The sequence below is a fragment of the Bubalus bubalis genome, chromosome 3 (assembly GCF_019923935.1).
Source record: "Bubalus bubalis isolate 160015118507 breed Murrah chromosome 3, NDDB_SH_1, whole genome shotgun sequence".
Classification (NCBI taxonomy): Eukaryota; Metazoa; Chordata; class Mammalia; order Artiodactyla; family Bovidae; genus Bubalus; species Bubalus bubalis.
Window position 1 is genome coordinate 113,294,599 of NC_059159.1, and position 22,507 is coordinate 113,317,105.

The 22,507-nt window shown below is 40.6% G+C and overlaps 1 long non-coding RNA gene across 1 annotated transcript in view; it reads left to right on the plus strand.

Moving 5' to 3' along the window:
• The first annotated feature begins 1,796 nt into the window (after positions 1-1,796).
• LOC123332846 overlaps positions 1,797-22,507 on the plus strand; it is a 172,540-nt gene continuing 151,829 nt past the window's right edge. The window contains exon 1 of the long non-coding RNA XR_006549946.2: positions 1,797-2,343. This is a non-coding gene — a long non-coding RNA (uncharacterized LOC123332846). The remainder of the gene's footprint in view (positions 2,344-22,507) is intronic.

Consider the following 22,507-nt stretch of genomic DNA (forward strand, 5'->3'; position numbering starts at 1 on the left):
GAGTTTGAGTCTCTGTTTTGGAGGTAGCATCTAAGTAGAGGGTGGTGGTAAAAAAAAAAAAAAAAAGCTGGAAAGGGATATCCTTGAGGATTTGAGGACAAACTGTAGGCAAAAGACACCATAATCATAGTTAAGAAGAGCCTAAGTTGCAGCAGCCCACTCCAGTGTTCTTGCCTGGAGAACCCACAGACAGAGGATCCTGGCAGGTGATAGTCCATGGGGTCGCAAAGAGTCAGACACAACTGAGCGACTAAGCACGCAGGCAAGTTGCAGCAAGTAAGATGAAGATATATGCCACATTTGTAAATGAGGCAAAAAAAATCTTGTGGGAATAAAATGAAGATGTGGACCAGGTGAACCTTCTACATGGTCTCCAAGGTATCTTGCAGGGGTGGGTCCAGCTGCCTGGAAAGGCTTACTGTGCTAGATGGCCAGCATGCCAACTCAGGCTCTCCCCAAACTCCTTACCATCTAACCAGGCACACTTTTTGCCCTCAGGCACTTTCTGTTCTGTTCCTTCCTGCACACCAGTGATAAGATGATCTAGCTGACCATTTTCCGCAGGGAATGATCATCTGTCTTCTCTTGCTCTTGAAACTGAAATTCAAGGCAATCTCTTGCCCTGAAGCATTTTCTGTTTAGTTAAGCTGGAAATGATCTCTTTCTCCTTTTATTTCTTGTAACATTTGCTGTTTTTACTTTTCAGTTATCATGTGTCAAATATTTTGTGTCATAGTTACTTTGTGTTTATCTTCACTCCTTATCTCATTGAGCAAATTGCTTTTGCCTCAGATAACATAGTGCCTGGCATAGAGTAAGTGCTTTAAAAAAGTTATGCAGTGAAGTTGACTCTTCCCCCTTTTCTATGTAGAGTCCTGTGAATTTTAACTGTGTATATTTGCATAACCACCACAATCAGGATATAGAATAGCTCCCTGCCCCAAATAACTTCATGGGCTGTCCTTCTATAGTCATACCCTCCTCCTACTCCACCAGCTGTCAATTATTCCAGTGACTGTCAATTACCGATCTGTTCCCCATCCCTGCTGTCTTTTCCAGAAAGGCATATAAATGGAATCATTCAGCATATAATCTTTTGAGACAAACTTCTTTCATTCAGCATAATATCTCTGAGGTTATTCAAATTTGTTGCATGTATCCTTTTTTAAACTTCCATTTTATGAATGTAACACAGTTGTTGCTGAATGTTCGGGTTGTTTCCTGTTTTTGGCAATTATGAAAAGCCATAAACATTTAGGTACATGTTTAGTACTTTTTTGTAAGAATGGAAAGCAAATCAGATTTCCCTGTATTTCCATCTTTAGCAGCGGGTGAAGCTGCAGGAATGGAACAGGGGCTCGAATTCTAACCTCCCACAAGTGCTTGGACCTTTTCTTGCGCCCATAATTTCCTTCCCCGTCCTGTCCTTCAAATTGTTGTTGTTGTTGCTAAGTCACTTTAGTCATGTCCGACTCGGTGTGACCCCATAGATGGCAGCCCACCAGGCTCCTCTGTCCCTGGGATTCTCCGGGCAAGAACACTGGAGTGGGTTGCCATTTCCTTCTCCAATGCATGAAAGTGAAAAGTGAAAGGGAAGTCGCTCAGTCGTGTATGACTCTTAGCGACCCCATGGACTGCAGCCCACCAGGCTCCTCCATCCATGGGATTTTCCAGGCAAGAGTACTGGAGTGGGGTGCCATCGCCTTCTCCAGTCCTTCAAATCTGTTTACTTTGAAAATCTACATTTCTTTGGCCGCACACTCAAGGCTTGGTGCTCCGATGTGTGCTACCTTAACCAGGCTATACTTGTATATCAGATTTTCCTGATGTATTCAGCAGCCGGGCCGGGGGTTCTCCACAGGGTTCTCCCCTCCAGACTAGTATGGGGTCCGCGCGGGCCACTACTGACTACCTGTCGTTGAAGGGGACCGTGGGCAGAAGCACAACTAAGGGGGCTGGATTGAGGCAGCATGGGGCGGGTCTCTGGAGGACCCTCCCCATTGCCCTCACCTTGTTGGTCCGCCCCCTCCCACCTGACCCGGCTAATCTCTTGAGGTCTGGGCGAGGAGGTTTCTCCCCACTACCTGCAGCACCAGGTTGGCATTTTGGGGAGGCTGTGGCTTTGGCACCTGGAACAAAAGGCCTCTCGCCCCTGTGTTTTGTGCTCTGCCACACCCTCTGCCTCTGGGGCAGCCAGCATCCCTGCTGTTGCCACATTTCCGAGGGCGAGTTCCACGATGGAAGGCTGCTGGCTTCCTTGCTTTCATATCCCCTGCCTTGGGGCACCGGAGCCCAGGCCTCCACTTCCAGCTCTGCGCCAGCCACTTCTTAAGCGTCTTTTCAGTGAGTAGATGATACATGGTCAACGTGGTTTCAACCGCTGGCTCTTATGGACTGCTTTATGTTAGCCAAACTGGGGATGGGCCTCAGTGGAGGCCAAAAGAGAGAATCTGTTTACTGTTCACACTTGGACACCAATGTGTGTATCTCCCCCACACCAGCAATTCTCCAGCTTCCTGGAGGCCAACCAGTGTCCTGTAATTCAGTCAGTTCTGACACTCTACCTCGGGTTAGCACTAATATCGCACAAGTTAAGGGCTCAGTCCTACAAGACTGCCCCTGGCCACTCTTCAGAGGCCAGGCACAAGCCCACTGTGCTTCTGACCTGCTAGTTATGATTCAGATATACTTATGACCTCCTGCCCCATCTTGAGTGTGATAATTTGCTAAAGTGGCTCACAGAACTCAGGAAAATAGTTTACAGCCAAGTGGAAGAGTTGCATAAGGCCAAGTGTGGGGGAAAGAATGAGGTGGCGGTGGCAGGGGGGTGTCCCTGCCTCTCTGAGTGTGGTACTCTCCACATGTTCACTAACCCAAAAGTTCTCCAAACCCCTTCCCTTAGGGTTTCTTAATGGAGGCTTCATTACACAGACATGGTTGATTAAATCATTGGTCATAGGTGATGAACTCTACCTCCAGTCCCTCCTTCCTCCCACGTGGGACTGAATGTTCCAACCCTCTAATCACAGGCTTGTTTCCCTGGATTAACAGCCTTCATCCTGAGGCTTTCCAAGATCCCCCAGCTGTTAGTCATGTCGTTAGCATACAAAAAAGACACCACTTCAGAGGTTACAAGGGTTTTAAGGAACTGTGTGCCAGGAAAAGGGGAGGGAGATCAAATACACATTTCTTAATACATATTTTCTCTCTATATATATAATTAATGTATATCTTATGCATACATTAAAATTATACATACAAGTTACATTGTATGTGCATATATAATGAGTAGTTCTGAAATAGTCATACAATGATCTTTCAGATTTCAGGCAAAGAGAATTACTTCTGGCTAATTGTGGGTGTCACTGAGGTATGATCAATATTATTTGGATTCTGAAGTCAAATAATTGCTTTCCAAACAGAGGCTTGACCTTGCAAATCAAGGAAATATAAGCACTTATATAAAGATTTATTTTGTGATTTATGTAGAACTGACCATTTCTGAAATGCTTGTTTATATCATTTATATCAAGCAGTCTGAAATGTCAGTTTATATATCATTGATAGAATCATTCCCTATGATTTAGAAATACAGAATATTTTAAATATAGCTTTTTTTTTAAAAGAAATTGTCACTGTAGACATTCTTAGAAATTTCAAATAGAGCAAGACATTCTCAGAAAAAAGTCAAAAGAGTACAAAACATTCTGACTTCTCCTTTTACTAACAGAGGGCCATATGTTTTACAAAATATGGCATAGAGAAAAAGGCATTTATTTTCAGGGAGAGTTGTTTTAAGTCTTGGATTAGCTGCAAATTTCCTCATCTCTAATATGAGAGTACTGTTGGCTACCAAGCAAAATGGGTTTGCAGATGTCGAGATAATATACAGAAAATAGTTGTATTATTCATTTAATAAGTACTAAGTTCTTGTCTTTTTCTCTGAAATTTAACTTCCTTATCTGTAAAATTTCATTTTAAATTGTCTACCATGAGTCAAACCTAGAGAATAAAAGAGAATGGGCTTCCCTGGTGGCTCAATGGTAAAGAAAACCCCCCACCCCACCCACCCCCCGCCACTGCAGAAGACATGGTCTCCATCCCTGGAAGATCCCCTGGAGAAGGAAATGGCAGCCCACTCCAGTATTCTTGCCTGGGAGATCCCCTGGACAGAGGAGCCTGGCAGGCTGCAGTCCATGAGGTCACAAAAGAGTCAGACACAACTTAACTGATCACCAACAACAAAGGACATAATAGTTAACTTGTTGATCTTGAAACATTGTGTCTGGAAGATACATCTGTTCGCAATTCAGGCAATCACAAAAAGTAAAAATAAAAAAATCCAGAGCTTGAAAAATTTTTATAAATCATTTGGTCTTAGTACTACACTTAAAGATAAGGAGGGCTTCCCTAGTAGTTCAGCTGGTAGAGAATCCTCCTGCAATGCAGCTTCAATCCCTGGTAAGTTGTTTTCTATTTAAAATTTCTTCAGAGGGTATGATGCAGGAGGTTATGCATTGTGATTCTATCTTTCAAATTAAGAACTGTATAAATGAGGAATAATGACATTAAATGTTTAACCTTGAACTCAAAGATTCCCAAATGCTCTGTCAGTTCAGTTCAGTTGCTCAGTCATGTCCAATTCTTTGCGACCCCATGGCCCACAGCATGCCAGGCCTCCCTGTCTATCACCAACTCCAGGAGTCCACCCAAACCCATGTCCATTGAGTTGGTGATGCCATCCAACCATCTCATCCTCTGTCATCCCCTTCTCCTCCTGCCCTCAATCTTTCCCAGCATCAGGGTCTTTTCAAATGAGTCAGCTGTTCACATCAGGTGGCCAAAGTATTGGAGATTCAGCTTCAATATCAGTCCTTCCAATGAACACTCAGGACTGATCTCCTTTGGGATGGACTGGTTGGATCTCCTTGTAGTCCAAGGGACTCTCACAAGTCTTCTCCAGCACCACAGTTGAAAAGCATCAATTCTTCAGCGCTCAGCTTTCTTTATAGTCCAACTCTCACATCTATACATGATCACTGGAAAAACCATAGTCTTGACTAGATGGACGTTTTTTGGCAAAGTAACGTCTCTGCTTTTTAATATGCTGTCTAGGTTGGTCATAACTTTCCTTCTAAAGAGTAAGCATCTTTTAAGTTTATGGCTACAATCACCATCTGCAGTGATTTTGGAGCCCCCAAAAATGAAGTTTTGCACTGTTTCCCCATCTATTTGCCATGAAGTGATGGGACCGGATGCCATGTGTTAAGATTCTAATTATTCTTCTTATAAAGATAAGGCAGTTTTCCTGTAAGAATGCTCTTTATGGAGATTGGTACTTTAGTCTTTTAATAGCCTTACACTTAGTCACTTAAAATCCTTTCCCAGCCTAATGGTACAAGCACTCCCATTAATGTGCCAAGATTGGCTCTTACCTAAGACTGCAAGCCCAAGGCAGGGTTTTGTAGATATTGCATGAGCTTGCATGCTCCATTCTGTCCAACACGTTGCGACCCCATGGACTATAACCCGCCAGCCTCCTCTGTCCTTGGCATATTCCAGGAAGAATACTGGAGTGGGTTGCCATTTCCTCCTCTAGGGCATCTTCCTGACTCAGGGATAGAACCTGCATCTCCTGCATCAGTAGGCAGATTCTTTACCACTTAGCCATCTAGGAAGCCAGATATTGCATAAGTGCCCCTAAGTTCAAGGTCCCTTCCAGACTCATCTACTTTTCTTGGCTTGGGACTTACCTGGTTCATTGGTTAAGAATCAGTGCAGGGGACATGGGTTCAACCCTGGTAAAGGAACTAAGATCTCGCATGCCTCAGGGCAATTAAACCTACACGCCCAAACTAGAGAAGCCTGAGCTACAATGAAGACCCAGCTAGCCAAAACAAAACTAAAATACTGTGGCTTGTACATCAACTTTCCTGTGCCCCTTAGCCAATAGATGTCATGTCTATTCATGATCAGTTTCTGTATATCTGTATTTGCATTTATTTGTATGGCACCTTTAGACTTTTCACCTTGACACAAACATGGAGGTTCTGTAGGATGGTTCTTCCAGTAACTACTCAATGCTGCATACTGCAGTCACTGGCAAGAATTGCTTCTCTTCTAAATTCTGCTAGATGAGTCTGATGATCCTCTAACCTGCTTACCATCTGGGTATTTGCCTAAGATCCTAAAACAAGCCATGGAGATGGGAATTGAATCAAGATCTACCTGATTCCAGAGCTCTGTTTTCAAGTTTTAAGCTAAATTGCTAATGCAGTCCCATTATTTGGGTCTCAGTTAACATGAAAAGGGCTTCTCTGGTGGCTCAGCTGGTAGGGAATCTGCCTGCAATGTAGGAGACCTGGGTTCGATCCCTGGGTTGGGAAGATCCCCTGGAGAAGGGAAAGGCTACCCACTCCAGTATTCTGGCCTGAAGAATTCCATGGACTGTATAGTCCATGGGGTCGCAAAGAGTCGGACACGACTGAGTGACTTTCACTTTAACATGAAAAAGGTAAATTTGTGTTAATTGCATCGAATATTTTAGTTTTTCAGATTTTAGTTTCCTCTAAGGATTATGATGGTTCATAAATAGATAAGGAATTTTGGAATCACCCAGAAAGTAGGCATACTCTCTCTTCACTGATACTGTGCTCACTTATCCATATCAGCTCTCTGGATTGATCTGAGATCACTGAGGGAAGCACAAAGAGGTTCTGAGTAGTGAAAAATGACACAGAAACCACAGCTTGCAAAACTGTACCGTAACTTGCAAAACAGAGAAACTTGTACCAAACCATGACTGCAAGGCAAACTATCTGAGCTCTGATCCCTAACACCAGCTCATTCAGACTCCTACATTCAAGAGAAGTCACAAACTTGATTTAATGGTAACTGTATAAGGACTTGTATCTTTGAAAGATAAAAACCACTGATTGTACCAATAACTCACCTAGTTGGCAAATTTTTACTGATCCCCACCAAAGACCTTGCTTGTTATCTTCTGTCCTAAAACAACTGAATGACAAATTCCAGGCTCCCAAACCTTGTAAATACCTTTCTCTAACTATTCTAGTTTGAGATGTGTGTGCTCCCTCTTGCTATAGGAATCTAATAAACTTCATCTTTTTTTAAAAAAAAAATTTTTTTTTATTTTACATTCCATGAACTGAGGAGCCTGGTGGGCTAAGTCCATGGGGTCACAAAGAGTCAGACACGACTGAGCAACTAACACTTTGATTTCATAGCCAATTAACAATAGTTTCAGGTGCTCAGCAGAGTGACTCAGCCATGCATATACATGTATCCATTGTCCCCCAGACCCCTTTCTCATCCAGGCTGCCACATGACATTGAGTGGAGTTCCCTGTGCTATATACAGTGTGTCCTTGTAAAACTAACCTTCTTTTGATCAAGACTGTGTTTTGGTGGTTTTTGGTGAATCGACTTTAATAACAGAAGAAAGAGACTAGTGAGACAGAAAAAGAAGAATCAGATATTACATCTCGAGAAATATAGTACTGTGCAGGGCCGCTCCAACAAAAGATCACGGACTGGCTGGCTTAAAGAATAAAAATTTATTTCCTCAGTTCTGGAGGCTGGTTGATTGAGATCAGGATATTGGCAGGTTTGCTTCCTCCTGAGGCCTCTTTCCTCTCTCCTGAAGATGGCTATCTTCTTGCTATGTCTTTCTTTCGTGTGTGTATATCCCTGGTGTCTCTTTGTGTGACCAAATTTCCTCTTCTTACAAAGACATGAGTCAGATTGGATAAGGGCTTACCTCAGTGGCTGCATTTTAACTTAGTCATCTCTTTAAAGAGATGTAACCACAAGCACAATACAGTGAGTAAAATCTTTTCCCCTCAGAATGGACACTTTAAAAAAAAATTATTGTTTAATTGAAGGATAATTGATTTACAGAATTTTGTTTTCTGCCAAATATCAGCATGAATCAGCCATAGGTACACATATGTCTCCTCCCTCTTGAACCATCCTCTCTTTTCCCTCCCCCTCTCACCCCTCTAGGTTGATACAGAATCTCTGTTTGATACAGAACCCCGGAGTCATTCCCATTGGCTATCTATTTTTACATGTAAGTTTCCATGTTATTCTCTCCATACATCTCATCCTCTCCTTCCTCCCTGCACACTCCCCCCCACCACACTGTGTTCTTAAGTCTGTTCTTGTCTGTTTCTCCATTGCTGCCCTGCAAATAAATTCATCAGTACCATCTTTCTTGACTCCATATATATGCATCAGTACACAATATTTATCTTTCTCTTTCTGACTTACTTCACTCTGTATAATAGCTCTAGGTTCATCCACCTCATTAGAACTGACTCAAATGTATTCTTTTTTATAGCTGAGTAATATTCCATTGTATATGTACTACAGTTTCTTTATCCATTCATCTTTTGAGGGACATCTAGGTTGCTTCTGTGTTCTAGCTATTGTAAGTAGTGCTGCAAGGAACAATGGGATACATGTGTCATTTTCACTTTTGTTTCCTCTGGGTATATGCCTAGGAGTGGGATTGCTGGGTCATATGATGATTTTATTCCTAGGTTTTTAGGAATCTCCATACCACCTTCCATAGTGGCTCTATCGATTTACATTCCCACCAACAGTGCAAGAGGATCCCATTTCTCCACATTCTCTCCAGCATTTATTGTTTGTAGATTTTTTGATGATGGCCATTATGTCTGGTGTGAGGTGATATGTCATTGTAGTTTTGATTTGCATTTCTCTGATAATGAGTGATGTTGAGCATCTTTTCATGTACACCACACTTACGCAGAAAGTGAAGAAGAACTAAAGAGCCTCTTGATGAAAGTGAAAAAGGAGAGTGAATAAGTTGGCTTAACTCAGCATTCAGAAAACTAAGATCATGACATCCGGTCCCATCACTTCATGGCAAATAGATGGGGAAACAGTGGAAACAGTGGCTGACTTTATTTTGGGGGACTCCAAAATCACTGCAGAAGGTGATTGCAGCCATGAAATTAAAAGATGCTTACTCCTTGGAAGGAAAGTTATGGCCAGCCTAGATAGCATATTCAAAAGCAGAGACATTACTTTGCCAACAAAGGTCTGTCTAGTCAAGGCTATGGTTTTTCCAGTGGTCATGTATGGATGTCAGAGTTGGACTGTGAAGAAAGCTGAGTGCCGAAGAATTGATGCTGTGGTGTTGGAGAAGACTCTTGAGAGTCCCTTGGACTACAAGGAGATCCAACCAGTCCATCCAAAGGAGATCAGTCCTGGGTGTTCATTGGAAGGACTGATGCTAAAGCTGAAACTCCAATACTTTGGCCTCCTGATGCAAAGAGCTGACTCATTTGAAAAATCATGATGCTGGGAAAGATTGAGGGCAGGAGGAGAAGGGGATGACAGAGGATGAGATGGTTGTATGGCATCACTCAGTGAACATGGGTTTGGGTGGACTCCGGGAGTTGGTGATGGACAGGGAGGCCTGACATGCTATGGTTTATGGGGTTGCAAAGAGTCAGACACGACTGAGCAACTAAACTGAACTGAATTAGCTATCTATATGTCTTCTTTGGAGAAATATCTGTTTAGGTCTTTTTCCCACTTTTTGGTTGGGTTGTTTTTCTGGTATTGACTTGAATGAGCTGCTTGTATGTTTTGGAAATTAATTCTTTGTCAGTTGCTTCATTTGCTATTATTTTCTCCCATTCTGAAGGCTGTCTTTTCATCTTGTTTATAGTTTCCTTTGCTGTGCAAAAGCTTTTAAGTTTAATTAGGTCCCACTTGTTTATTTTTGTTTTTATTTCCATTACTCTAGAAGGTGGGTCATACAGGATCTTGCTTTGATTTATGTCATCGAGTATTCTGCCTATATTTTCCTCTAAGAGTTTTACAGTTTCTGGTCTTACATTTAGGTCTTTAATCCATTTTGAGTTTATCTTTGTGTATGGTGTTAGGAAGTGTTATAATTTCCTTCTTTTACACGTAGCCATCCAGTTTTACCAGCACCATTTATTGAAGAGACTGTCTTTGCCTCATTGTATATTCTTGCCTGCTTTGTCAAAAATAAGGTACCTATAGATATGTGAGTTTATCTCTGGGCTCTCTATATTGTTCCATTGGTCTATATTTTTGTTTTTGTGCCAGTACCATTCTCAGAAAGGACACTTTGTATCTTGTGTTTTTCATGTGAGTGGCTCAGTCATGTCTGACTCTTTGTGACCCCATAGACTGCAGCATGCCAAGCTTCCCTGTCCATCACCAACTCCCTGAGGTTACTCAAACTCATGTCCGTCGAGTCAGTGATGCCATCCAACCATCTCATCCTCTGTTGTCCCCTTCTCCTCCTGCCTTCAACCTTTCCCAGCATCAGGGTCTTTTCCAATGAGTCATTTCTTTGGAGCTTCAGCATCAGTTCTTCCAATTAATGTTCAGGACTGATTTCCTTTAGGATTGACTGGTTTGATCTCCTTGCAGTCCAAGGGACCCTCAAGAGTATTTTCCAACACCACAGTTCAAAAGCATAAATTCTTCAGTGCTCAGCTTTCTTTGTGGTCCAACTCTCACACCCTTACATGACTACTGGATAAATGATAGCTTTGACTAGATGGAACTTTGTTGGCAAAATAACATCTCTGCTCTTTAATATGCTATCTAGGTACATGTCTTTCATGTACCGAGTAAGAAACCTTTACATTAACATGATATTGGATCAATTCTTTACCTGCAGAGCCATGAACAGATACCTAGTTGCCTGATTAAAACATGGAGTTTCCCATGTTCAGTGCAGCTTTAAAAACACTGTTGCTGCTGATCTTATATTTACTTTTTCAACAAGATCTCTTTGTACAGAATTCTCTCATTCTCCACTTTCCACCCTTGCCAGTAAGAATATCACTCTTATTCTGGGATAAAGACATTTTCAAATGCAGTCACATTCAGAAGTATTGGGTGTTAGGCCTTGAACACCCAATGTGAATTTGAGGGGTATACAGCACAGCCTATAACAAGGAACATAGACGTTTGGGGCTGTTTTGGATAAGCATACTGGTTTGGGTGTGAGGGTACTGAAGGAACAATCTTTTTTCCTTGGTTCTCTACTCTCATCATTCAGGGAAGTATGGGCCAACCTTTGGATGAGCCTTCCTCAATTGGGGAGTTACAAACAACATATCAGGTGAATCATCAGGACAGGCTCCCTCAGTGAATTCCATGAAATGAATCATCTCAAATTTTTTTCCTGCATTGAAACATGATGGATAATATTCCCCAGTACAACATAACCATGGTCACGTTCTTACTGCCCTCAAGCTAACACTTACTTTGCCTTTTCAATCAGTTAAGAATGTTAAATGCAAGTAAATAAGGGTGATACTATACAGAGAACAAGACCATTCTACTTTATTTTTAGAAAAACACACGAATAATTTGCAAACTTTAGCTCTTTGATACTCATCAATTTGTTGTCTGGTTGTCTTCATATCCTTGTAGATTATGTGATCCTAATAGAATTATTTCAACATTAGTCTCACATGCTGTTGGAAATCTGTGTTTTCCCCAGTATCTCCGGAGTTCTCCAGACATTTATGTTTCTTCAGGTCACCACAGCTCTAATATCTTGTTTCTTCTGAATCCTCCTAGTTTTTTCCCTGCTATGATCTCATCTTCCCTGTTAATTTCTTCTTCTTGTGAATACCAGCACAGCCCTTGGAAAGCCCTATAGTAACCACAAGATCACATGCTTTATGTGGATCTTCTATATACTTACCACGTATACATTTTGTCAAAATTGCATTTTCTTTTGGTCTGCTGTCACCTTTCTCATCTTTCAACACTCTACAGAGTTATTCTCATGTTTATATTTTTAAAATGATTTATATTTGAGTGTGATTGGGAAGAAAAGAGAGGGAAATGTGTATGCTTGGCTAGTTATCTTGAAAACTAGCCATCACTGCTAGTTTTTAAAGGGAAAAAAGGTAAGTGATTATATCATAGGTAAAAGAATGTCAAAGAGTTACAAATTTCCATATCAACACTCATGATTCATTAAACGATACCCAAGATTTCTGGTTTGTGTTGCAATTACTTACTGAAATAAATTTCTACACCCAAGATGGAGCTGCAGCTGCCTGGGGTGCCAAATCAGCAAACTGAAACGTAGATTTTTTGTGTCCCTGTAAATGCTTTGCTTGATCAGAAGTGCAGTATGTCCAGTCAGCTAACCCCAATACCAAGACAACTTTGGGAAAAAAGCTGAACAACTGGAGGTCAGGATATGTAGTTTATTTGTCTAGGTATCTAAAATAGATATCTACAGTATCTGATACACATTAGATGCTCAATATATGTTTAATCAGTGAGCAAGGAAAAGGCTTTAGTTTTAATTATCAGTTCTGATATTGGCCACTAGAGGGCACTAGTTGCAATGATTAAAAATTAGTATTCCTAAAAAGTTATATTCAGAATTTGGTACCTGTAGTAGGAAATGGCAACCCACTCCAGTACTCTTGCCTGGAAAATCCTATGGATGGAGAAGCATAGTAGGCTACGGTCCATGGGGTTGCAAAGAGTTGGACACGACTGAGCGACTTCACTTCAGTATTAATTCTGAAATAAACTTTGATCACACTTTATGTGTAATGTGATTTCTGGTGTTTCCTTTGAAAAAGGCAGCTTTATTTGAGGGCTACCCTGCATTTTCTGCTAAATTCTGTGAAGTTTGCAGTATGAATAAGATTATAATGAAAAGAATTCAGGAATAATGGAAAGATCTTTTTTCTCAGGGAATGTGAGGAAATAGAAATAAGTTAAATAATGGAAAATAAATAGAAAAACTTAACAAATAGATAAATGAAGAGATGGGATTGAACAAGACTATACAGAGGAGAAAAGGAGAGTGGAGGGTTCATGTGAGTTAAAGGGAGTATCTTTGGATGTGGTATTTCTTCATTCATTTTCCCTTTACCAGTGCTTCTCAAACTTGAGTGTTGAAGTGGGCTGAATGGAGATCCCCTTAAAGGATTTGTCTCCAGAACTGGTGAATGTGATGGGAATGGATGTCTTTGCAGGTGTCCTTAAGTTAAAGATCTCCAGTTCAGTTCAGTTCAGTTGCTCAGTCGTGTCCGACTCTTTGCAACCCCATGAATTGCAGCACCAGGCCTCCCTGTCCATCACCAACTCCTGGAGTTCACTCAGACTCATGTCCATTGAGTCAGTGATGCCATCCAGCCATCTCATCCTCTGTTGTCCCCTTCTCCTCCTGTCCCCAATCCCTCCCAGCATCAGAGTCTTTTCCAATGAGTCAACTCTTCGCATGAGGTGGCCAGAGTACTGGAGTTTCAGCTTTAGCATCATTCCCTCCAAAGAAATCCCGGGGCTGATCTCCTTCAGAATGGACTGGTTGGATCTCCAGGTGACCCTAAATCCAGTGATGGGAGTCCTCATAAGAGACAGAGAAGAGAAGGCTGTGTGGAGACGGCAGCAGGTTTGGAGTGAGGCAGCCACAAGGAATGTCAACAGCCATCAGATACTGGAAAAGGCCAGGAAGAGAAGGAGCCTTCAGAGGGAGGCCAGCCATGCTGACGCCTCCAGAACTGTGGGAAAATTAACTTCTGTTGCTTTAAGGTACTGGTTTCTGGTAATTTGCCATGGCAGCCCTAGAAAATGAACACGGGTGTGCACCAGGCTCACCTGGAGGGATGATTGAAACACAGACTGCGGTTCTCCAGTCCCATAGTGTCTGATTCAGTAGGTGTGAGTCAGGGGTGAGAAGTCACATTTCTGACAAGTTTCCAGGAGATGGTGCTGCTAATCTGGTAACATTTTGAGATTCACAGATCTAGACTTAACAGGTTTTCAGTACTGGCTTTACATTACAAATTTTCCAGGGATGCTCTTAGAACACTCAGAGATTCTGATTTTTAATCAGTCTCTAGTGGGACTTAGGGATCAGTAGTTTAAAAAACTCAGCAGGTGATTCTGATTATAGCTGGCAAAGAACTACTTTAGACTTGCCATTTACTTTAAAATTCCTCCAAAGTAGCCTGATGATATGAAAAGTGATGTATTTATGAGACTTTAAAAGCAATTGATTGAATCATTAATATAAAATTAACAGTGATTGGTTTTTTCTTCCTCCCACCCCCTACCCCGACAGTGATTATTTTTAAGAAGTCAGGAATGAGAATATATTTAATTTTTTTTTATATTGGCGCATAGTTGATTAATAGTGTTGTGTTAGTTTCAGGTGTGCAGTAAAGTGATTCAGTTGTATATATAAATATTTCTATTATTTTTCAAATTCTTTTCCCATTTAGGTTACTACCGTGTTTTGAGCAGTGTTCCTTGTGCTGCACAATAGGTCTTCGCTGGTTATCTATTTTAAATATAACAGTGTGAACATTGTCAAACCCAAACTCCCAATCTATCCTTCCCTTCTATCGTTTTTCCCTTGTAACTGTAAATTTGATTTTTAAGTCTTGAGGCTGTTTCTATTTTGTAAATAAGTTCATTTTATCATTTTTTTAGATTCCTCATATAAGTGATATCATATGATATTTATCTTTCTCTGTTTTTTAAGTGTTTTTATTAATTAAATACTTTATTTTTGGCTGGGCTGGGTCTTTGTTGCTGTATGCAACCTTTCTCTAGTTGGGGTGAGGGGGGCTACACTCCAGTTGCAATGCATGGGCTTCTTATTGTTGTGGCTTCTCTTGTTGTGGGCATGGGCTGTAGGGTGCTCTGGCTTCAACCTAGGCTCAGTAGTTGTGGCTCGAGGGCTTAACTGATCAGTGGCATGTGGAGCTTTTTGGACCAGGAACTCATGTTCCTTGTATTGGCAGGCAGATTCTTAACCACTGGACCACCAGGGAAGTCCTTTCTCTGTTTACTAAGTATGATAATCTCCAAGTCCACCTATGCTACTGCAAATGGCCTTATTTCATTCTTTTTAATAGTCGAATAATATTCCATTGTACATATGTATCACATCTTTATCCATTCATCTGATGATGGACATTTAGGTTGCTTCTATGTCTTGGCTGTTGTAAGCAGTGCTGCACTGAACACTGGGGTGCATGTATCCTTTTGAATCCTGTTTTTCTCCAGATATGTGTCCAGTAATGGGATTGTTGGATCATATGGTAGCTCTTTTTAGTTTCTTAAGGAACCTCCATACTATCCAATGAGAATCTGTTTTAAAATGATTTCCTAAAACTATAAAGTCTTAATGTTACAGTTAATTCTCAGAGAATGGGGTCCAAAGGAAGTGCTACATTTTTGTTAGCATATTACACTGACAAATGGTTTGGTACAGTTCTTCTCTGCAATTAATTTCTGAGTAATATCCTTAATATGGTATTTGGGACTTTGTGGTGTTAGAAATGCACATCTTGTAGAGTAGGATTTAGAACTCAAACACTAGAGATTTAAAAGATGACTGATTATTGGCTAGATTGGGCTCTCATCTTTTTACTTCCTCTCTTCTCCTCCTAGTCACATCTGTCTCCCTCCTCCCTCTTCTCCTCTTTTCCATGTAACTCTGTGCACCTCTCTGGGTGTCCCTCACTGTGGATAATTTTTTCACCATCAACCTTAATGTTTTATCATCTGTGCTGTATGGATGGAGAAGTCTTGAGGCTACTGTAAGAATAAGACTGAAAGCCAGAGGCAGGAGGCTTAAATCCAAAACTTGAGAATATCAGAGAACTCCGGATTCCAGGGAACATTAATAGACAAGAGCTCATCCAAAAGCTTCCATACCTACACTGAAACCAAGCTCCACCCAAGAGCCAAGAAGTCCCAGAGCAAGACATATCATGTGAATTCTCCAGCAATGCAGGAACACAGCCCTGAGCATTAAAATACAGCCTGCTCAAATCCATGCCAAACCCATAGACACCCCAAAACTCCCTACTGGACACTTCATTGCACTTCAGAGAGAAGAGACCCAGCTCCACCCACCAGAACACAGACACAAGCTCTCCCCTAACCAGGAAATCTTGACAAGCTACTAGTCCAACCCCACCCACAGGGAGCAAGCTCCATGATAAAGAGGAACCACAAACTTCCAGCCTACAGAAAGTCCACCCCAAACACAGCAATCTAAACAAAATGAAAAGGCAGAGAAATATTCATCAGGTAAAGGAACATGATAAATGCCCACCAAACAAAAAAAAAAAAGAGGAGGAAATAGGGAGTCTCCCTGAAAAAGAATTCAGAATAATGATACTAAAGATAATCCAAAATCTGGAAAACAAAATGGAGTTACAGAAAAATAGACTAGAGACAAGGATTGAGAAGATGCAAGAAATGTTTAACAAGGATCTAGAAGAAATAAAATAGAGTCAATTAATAATGAATGATGCAATAACTGAGGTCAAAAGCACTCTGGAAGGAACCAACAGTAGAATAACTGAGGCAGAAGATAGGATAAGTGAGGTGGAAGATAGAATGGTGGAAATAAATGAAGCAGAGAGAAAAAAAGAAAAAATAATTAAACGAGGACAACCTCAGAGACCTCTGCAACAATATTAAATGCCCCAACATTTGAATCATAGGAGTCCCAGAAGAAGAAGACAAAAAGAAAGGGCATGAAAAAATACTTGAGGAAATACTAGTTTAAAACCTTCCTAAAATGGGGAAGGAAATAGCCACCCAAGTCCAAGAAACCCAGAGAGTCCCAAGCAGGATAAACCCAAGGCAAAACACCCAAGTTCAGTGCAGTGCAGTTGCTCAGTCATGTCCAACTCTTTGTGACCCCATGAATTGCAGCAATCACCAACTCCTGGAGTTCACTCAAACTCATGTCCATTGAGGCGGTGATGCCATCCAGCCATCTCATCCTCTGTCGTCCCCTTCTCCTTCTGCCCCCAATCCCTCCAAGCATCAGAGTTTTCCAGTAAGTCAACTCTTCGCATGAGGTGGCCCAAATACTGGAGTTTCAGCTTTAGCATCATTCCTTCCAAAGAAATCCCAGGGCTGATCTCCTTTAGAATGGACTGGTTGGATCTCCTTGCAGTCCAAGGGACTCTTAAGAGTCTTCTCCAGCACCACAGTTCAAAAGCATCAATTCTTCAGCACTCAGCTTTCTTCACAGTCCAACTCTGACATCCATACATGACCATTGGAAAAACCATAGCCTTGACTAGATGGACCTTTGTTGGAAAAGTAATGTCTCTGCTTTTGAATATGCTGTCTAGGTTGGTCATAACTTTCCTTCCAAGGGGTAAGTGTCTTTTAATTTCATGGCTGCAGTCACCATCTGCAGTGATTTTGGAGCCCCAAAAAATAAAGTCTGACACAGTTTCCACTGCTACCCCATCTATTTCCCATGAAGTGTTGGGACCAGATGCCATGATCTTAGTTTTCTGAATGTTGAGCTTTAAGCCAACTTTTTCACTCTCCTCTTTCACTCTCATCAAGAGGCTTTTTAGTTCCTCTTCGCTTTCTGCCATAAGGGTGGTGTCATCTGCATATCTGAGGTTATTGATATTTCTCCCGGCAATCTTGATTCCAGCTTGTGCTTCTTCCAGCCCAGGGTTTCTCATGATGTACTCTGCATAGAAGTTAAATAAGCAGGGTGACAATATACAGCCTTGACGTACTCCTTTTCCTATTTGGAACCAGTCTGTTGTTCCATGTCCAGTTCTAACTGTTACTTCCTGACCTGCATATAGGTTTCTCAAGAGGCAGATCAGGTGGTCTGGTATTCCCATCTCTCTCAGAATTTTCCACAGTTGATTGTGATCCACACAGTCAAAGGCTTTGGCATAGTCAATAAAGCAGAAATAGATGTTTTTCTGGAACTCTCTTGCTTTTTCAATGATCCAGCAGATGTTGGCAATTTGATCTCTGGTTCCTCTGGCTTTTCTAAAATGGCAAGACACATAATAATCAAATTAATGAAGATCAAACACAAAGAGCAAATATTAAAAGCAGCAAGGGAAAAGCAATAAAATAACACACAAGTGAATCCCCATAAGGATAACAGCTGATCTTTCAAAAGAAACTCTTCAGGCTAGAAGGGAATGGCAGGACATACTTAAAGTGATGAAAGAGAAAAACCTATAACCTAGATTACTATCCCAGCAAGGATCTCATTCAAATAAGGAAGGAAAAATCAAAAGCTTTACAGACAAGCAAAAGCTGAGAGAATTCAGCACCACCAAACCAGCTCTTCAACAAATGCCTAAAGGATCTTCTCTAGACAGGAAACACAGAAAAGGTTTATAAACTCGAACCCAAAACAACAAAGTAAATGGCAATGGGATCATCAGTCAGTTCAGTTCAGTCGCTCAGTCGTGTCTTCTTTGGGACCCCATGAATCACAGCACGCCAGGCCTTCCTGTCCATCACCAACTCCTGGAGTTCACTCAAACTCATGTCCATCGAGGCGGTGATGCCATCCAGCCATCTCATCCTCTGTCGTCCCCTTCTCCTCCTGCCCCCAATCCTTCCCAGCATCAGGGTCTTTTCCAATGAGTCAGCTCTTTGCATGAGGTGGCCAAAGTACAGGAGTTTCAGCTTTAGCATCATTCCTTCCAAAGAAATCCCAGGGCTGATCTCCTTCAGAATGGACTGGTTGGATCTCCTTGCAGTCCAAGGGACTCTCAAGAGTCTTCTCCAACACCACAGTTCAAAAGCATCAATTCTTCGGCACTCAGCTTTCTTCACAGTCCAACTCTGACATCCATACATGACCACTGGAAAAACCATAGCTTTGACCATGTAAGTGCCCAATATGCTACTGGAGATCAGTGGGGAAATAACTCCAGAAAGAATGAAGGGATGGAGCCAAACCAAAAACAATATCCAGTTGTGGATGTGACTGGTGATAGAAGCAAGGACTGATGCTGTAAAGAGTGATATTGCATAGGAACCTGGAATGTCAAGTCCATGAATCAAGGCAAATTGGAAGTGGTCATACAGGAGATGGCAAGGGTGAATGTCGACATTCTAGGAATTAGCAAACTAAAATGGACTGGAATGGGTGAATTTAACTCAGAAGACCATTATATCTACTACTGCAGGCAGGAATCCCTTAGAAGAAATGGAGTAGCCATCATGGTTAACGAAAGAGTCTTTAAATGCAGTACTTGGATGCAATCTCAAAAACGACAGAATGATCTCTGTTCGTTTCCAAGGCAAACCATTCAGTATCACAGTAATCTAAGTCTATGCCCCAACCAGTAACATTGAAGAAGCTGAAGTTGAACGGTTCTATGAAGACCTATAAGACCTTTTAGAACTAACACCCAAAAAAGATGTCCTTTTCATTATAGGGGACTGGAATGCAAAAGTAGGAAGTCAAGAAACACCTGGAGTAACAGGCAAATTTGGCCTTGGAATACGGAATGAAGCAGGGCAAAGACTAATAGAGTTTTGCCAAGAAAATGCACTGATCATAGCAAACACCCTCTTCCAACAACACAAGAGAAGACTCTACACATGGACATCACCAGATGGTCAACACCGAGATCAGATTGATTATATTCTTTGTAGCCAAAGATGGAGAAGCTCTATACAGTCAACAAAAACAAGACCAAGAGCTGACTGTGGCTCAGATCATGAACTCCTTATTGCCAAATTCAGACTTAAATTGAAGAAAGTAGGGAAAACCACTAGACCATTCAGGTATGACCTAAATCAAATCCCTTATGATTATACAGTGGAAGTGAGAAATAGATTTAAGGGACTAGATCTGCTAGACAGAGTGCCTGATGAACTATGGAATGAGGTTCATGACATTGTACAGGAGACAGGGATCAAGACCATCCCCATGGAAAAGAAATGCAAAAAGCGAAATGGCTGTCTGAGGAGGCCTTACAAAGAGCTGTGAAAAGAAGAGAAGTGGAAAGCAAAGGAGAAAAGGAAAGATATAAGCATCTGTATGCAGAGTTCCAAAGAATAGCAAGAAGAGATAAGAAAGCCTTCTTCAGCAATCAATGCAAAGAAATAGAGGAAAACAACAGAATGGGAAAGACTAGTGATCTCTTTAAGCAAATTAGAGATGCCAAGGGAACATTTCATGCAAAGATGGGCTCGATAAAGGACAGAAATGGTAAGGACCTAACAGAAGCAGAAGATATTAAGAAGAGGTGGCAGGAATACACAGAAGAACTGTACAAAAAAGATCTTCATGACACAGATAATCACGATAGTGTGATCACTCACCCAGAGCCAGACATCCTGGAATGTGAAGTCAAGTGGGCCTTAGGAAGCATCACTATGAATGGGATCATACTTATCAATAATTACCTTAAATGTAAATGGGTTGAATGCCCCAACCAAAAGACAAAGACTGGCTGAATGGAATAAAAAACAAGACCCCTATATATGCTGTCTACAAGAGACCCACCTCAAACCAAGGGACGCATACAGACTGAAAGTGAAGGTCTGGAAAAAGATATTTCATTCAAATGGAGACCAAAAGAAAGTAGGAGTAGCAATACTCATATCAGATAATATAGACTTTGAAATAAAGATTGTGAAAGAGACAAAGAAGGACACTATATAATGATCAAAGGATCAATCCAAGAAGAAGATATAACAATTATAATTATATATGCACCCAACATAGGAGCACTGCAATATGTAAGGCAAATGCTAACAAGTACGAAAGGGGAAATTAATGTAACACAATAATAGTGAGAGACTTTAATACCCCACTCACACCTATGGATAGATCAACCAAACAGAAAATTAGTAAGGAAATACAAACTTCAAATGACACAGTAGACCAATTAGAGCTAATTGATATCTATAGGATATTTCACCCCAAAACAATGAATTTCACCTTTTTCTCAAGTGCACACACAACATTCTCCAGGATATATCACATCCTGGATCATAAATCTAGTCTTGGTAAATTCAAAAAAATTTAAATCATTTCAAGCTTCTTTTCTGATCACAATGCAGTAAGATTAGATGTCAACTACAGGGAAAAAAAACTATTAAAAATAGAAACATATGGAGGCTAAACAACATGCTTTTGAGTAACCAACAAATCACAGAAGAAATCAAAAAAGAAATCAGAATATGCATAGAAACAAATGAAAATGAAAAAACGACAACCCAAAACCTACGGGATTCAGTAAAAGCAGTGCTAAAGGGAAGGTTCACAGCAATGCAAGCTTACCTCAAGAAACAAGAGAAAAATCAAATAACCTAACTTTACATCTAAAGCAACTAGAAAAAGAAGAAATTAAGAACCCCAGGTTAGTAGAAGGAAAGAAATCATAAAAATTAGGTCAGAAATAAATGAAAAAGAAAGGAGACTATAGAAAAAAATCAACAAAACTAAAAGCTGGTTCTTTGCGAAGATAAATAAAATAGACAAACCATTAGCCAGATTCATGAAGAAAAAAAGGGAGAAGAATCAAATCAACAAAGTTAGAAATGAAAATGGAGAAACCACAACAGACAACACAGAAATGCAAAGGAGCATAAGAGACTACTATCAGCACCTATATAACAATAAAACGGACAATTTGGAAAAAATGGACGAATTTTTAGAAAAGTATAACCTTCCAAAACTGAACCAGGAAGAAATAGAAAATCTCAACAGACCCATCACAAGCATGGAAATTGAAACTGTAATCAAAAATCTTCCAATAAACAAAAGCCCAGGACCAAATGGCTTCACAGGTGAATTCGATCAAAAATTTAGAGATGAGCTAACACCTATCCTACTCAAACTCTTCCATAAATTGCAGAGGAAGGTAAACTTCCAAACTCATTCTATGAGCTCACCATCACCCTAATACCAAAACCAGATAAAGATGCCACAGAAAAAGAAAACTACAGGCCAGTATCACTGATGAACATAGATGCAAAAATCCTCAATAAAATTCTAGCAAACAATTCAACAACATAGTAAAAAGATCATACATCTTGACCACATGGGCTTTATCCCAGGGATGCAAGGATTCTTCAATATCTGCAAATCAATCAATGTGATACACCACATTAACAAATTGAAAGATAAAAATCATATGATTCTCTCAATAGATGCAGAGAAAGCCTTTGACAAAATTTAACAACCATTTATGATAAAAACCCTCCAGGAAAAAGGCATAGAAGGAACATACCTCAACATAATAAAAGCCATATATGATAAACCCACAGCAAACATTATCCTCAATGGTGAAAAATTGAAAGCATTTCCCCTAAAGTCAGGAACAAGACAAGGGTGCCCACTCTCACCACTGATATTCAATATAGTTTTGGAAGTTTTAGCCACAGCAATCAGAGCGGAAAAAGAAATAAAAGGAATTCAGATTGGAAAAGAAGTAAAACTCTTCACTGTTTGTAGATGACATGATCCTCTATATAGAAAACCCTGAAGACCCCACCAGAAAATTGCTAGAGCTAATCAACAAATATATAGTAAAGTTTCAGGATATAAAATTAATACACAGAAATCCCTTGCATTCCTCTACACTAAAAATGAGAAAACAGAGAACTTAAGGAAACAATTCCATTCACCATTATGACGAAAAGGATAAAATACTTAGCAATAAATC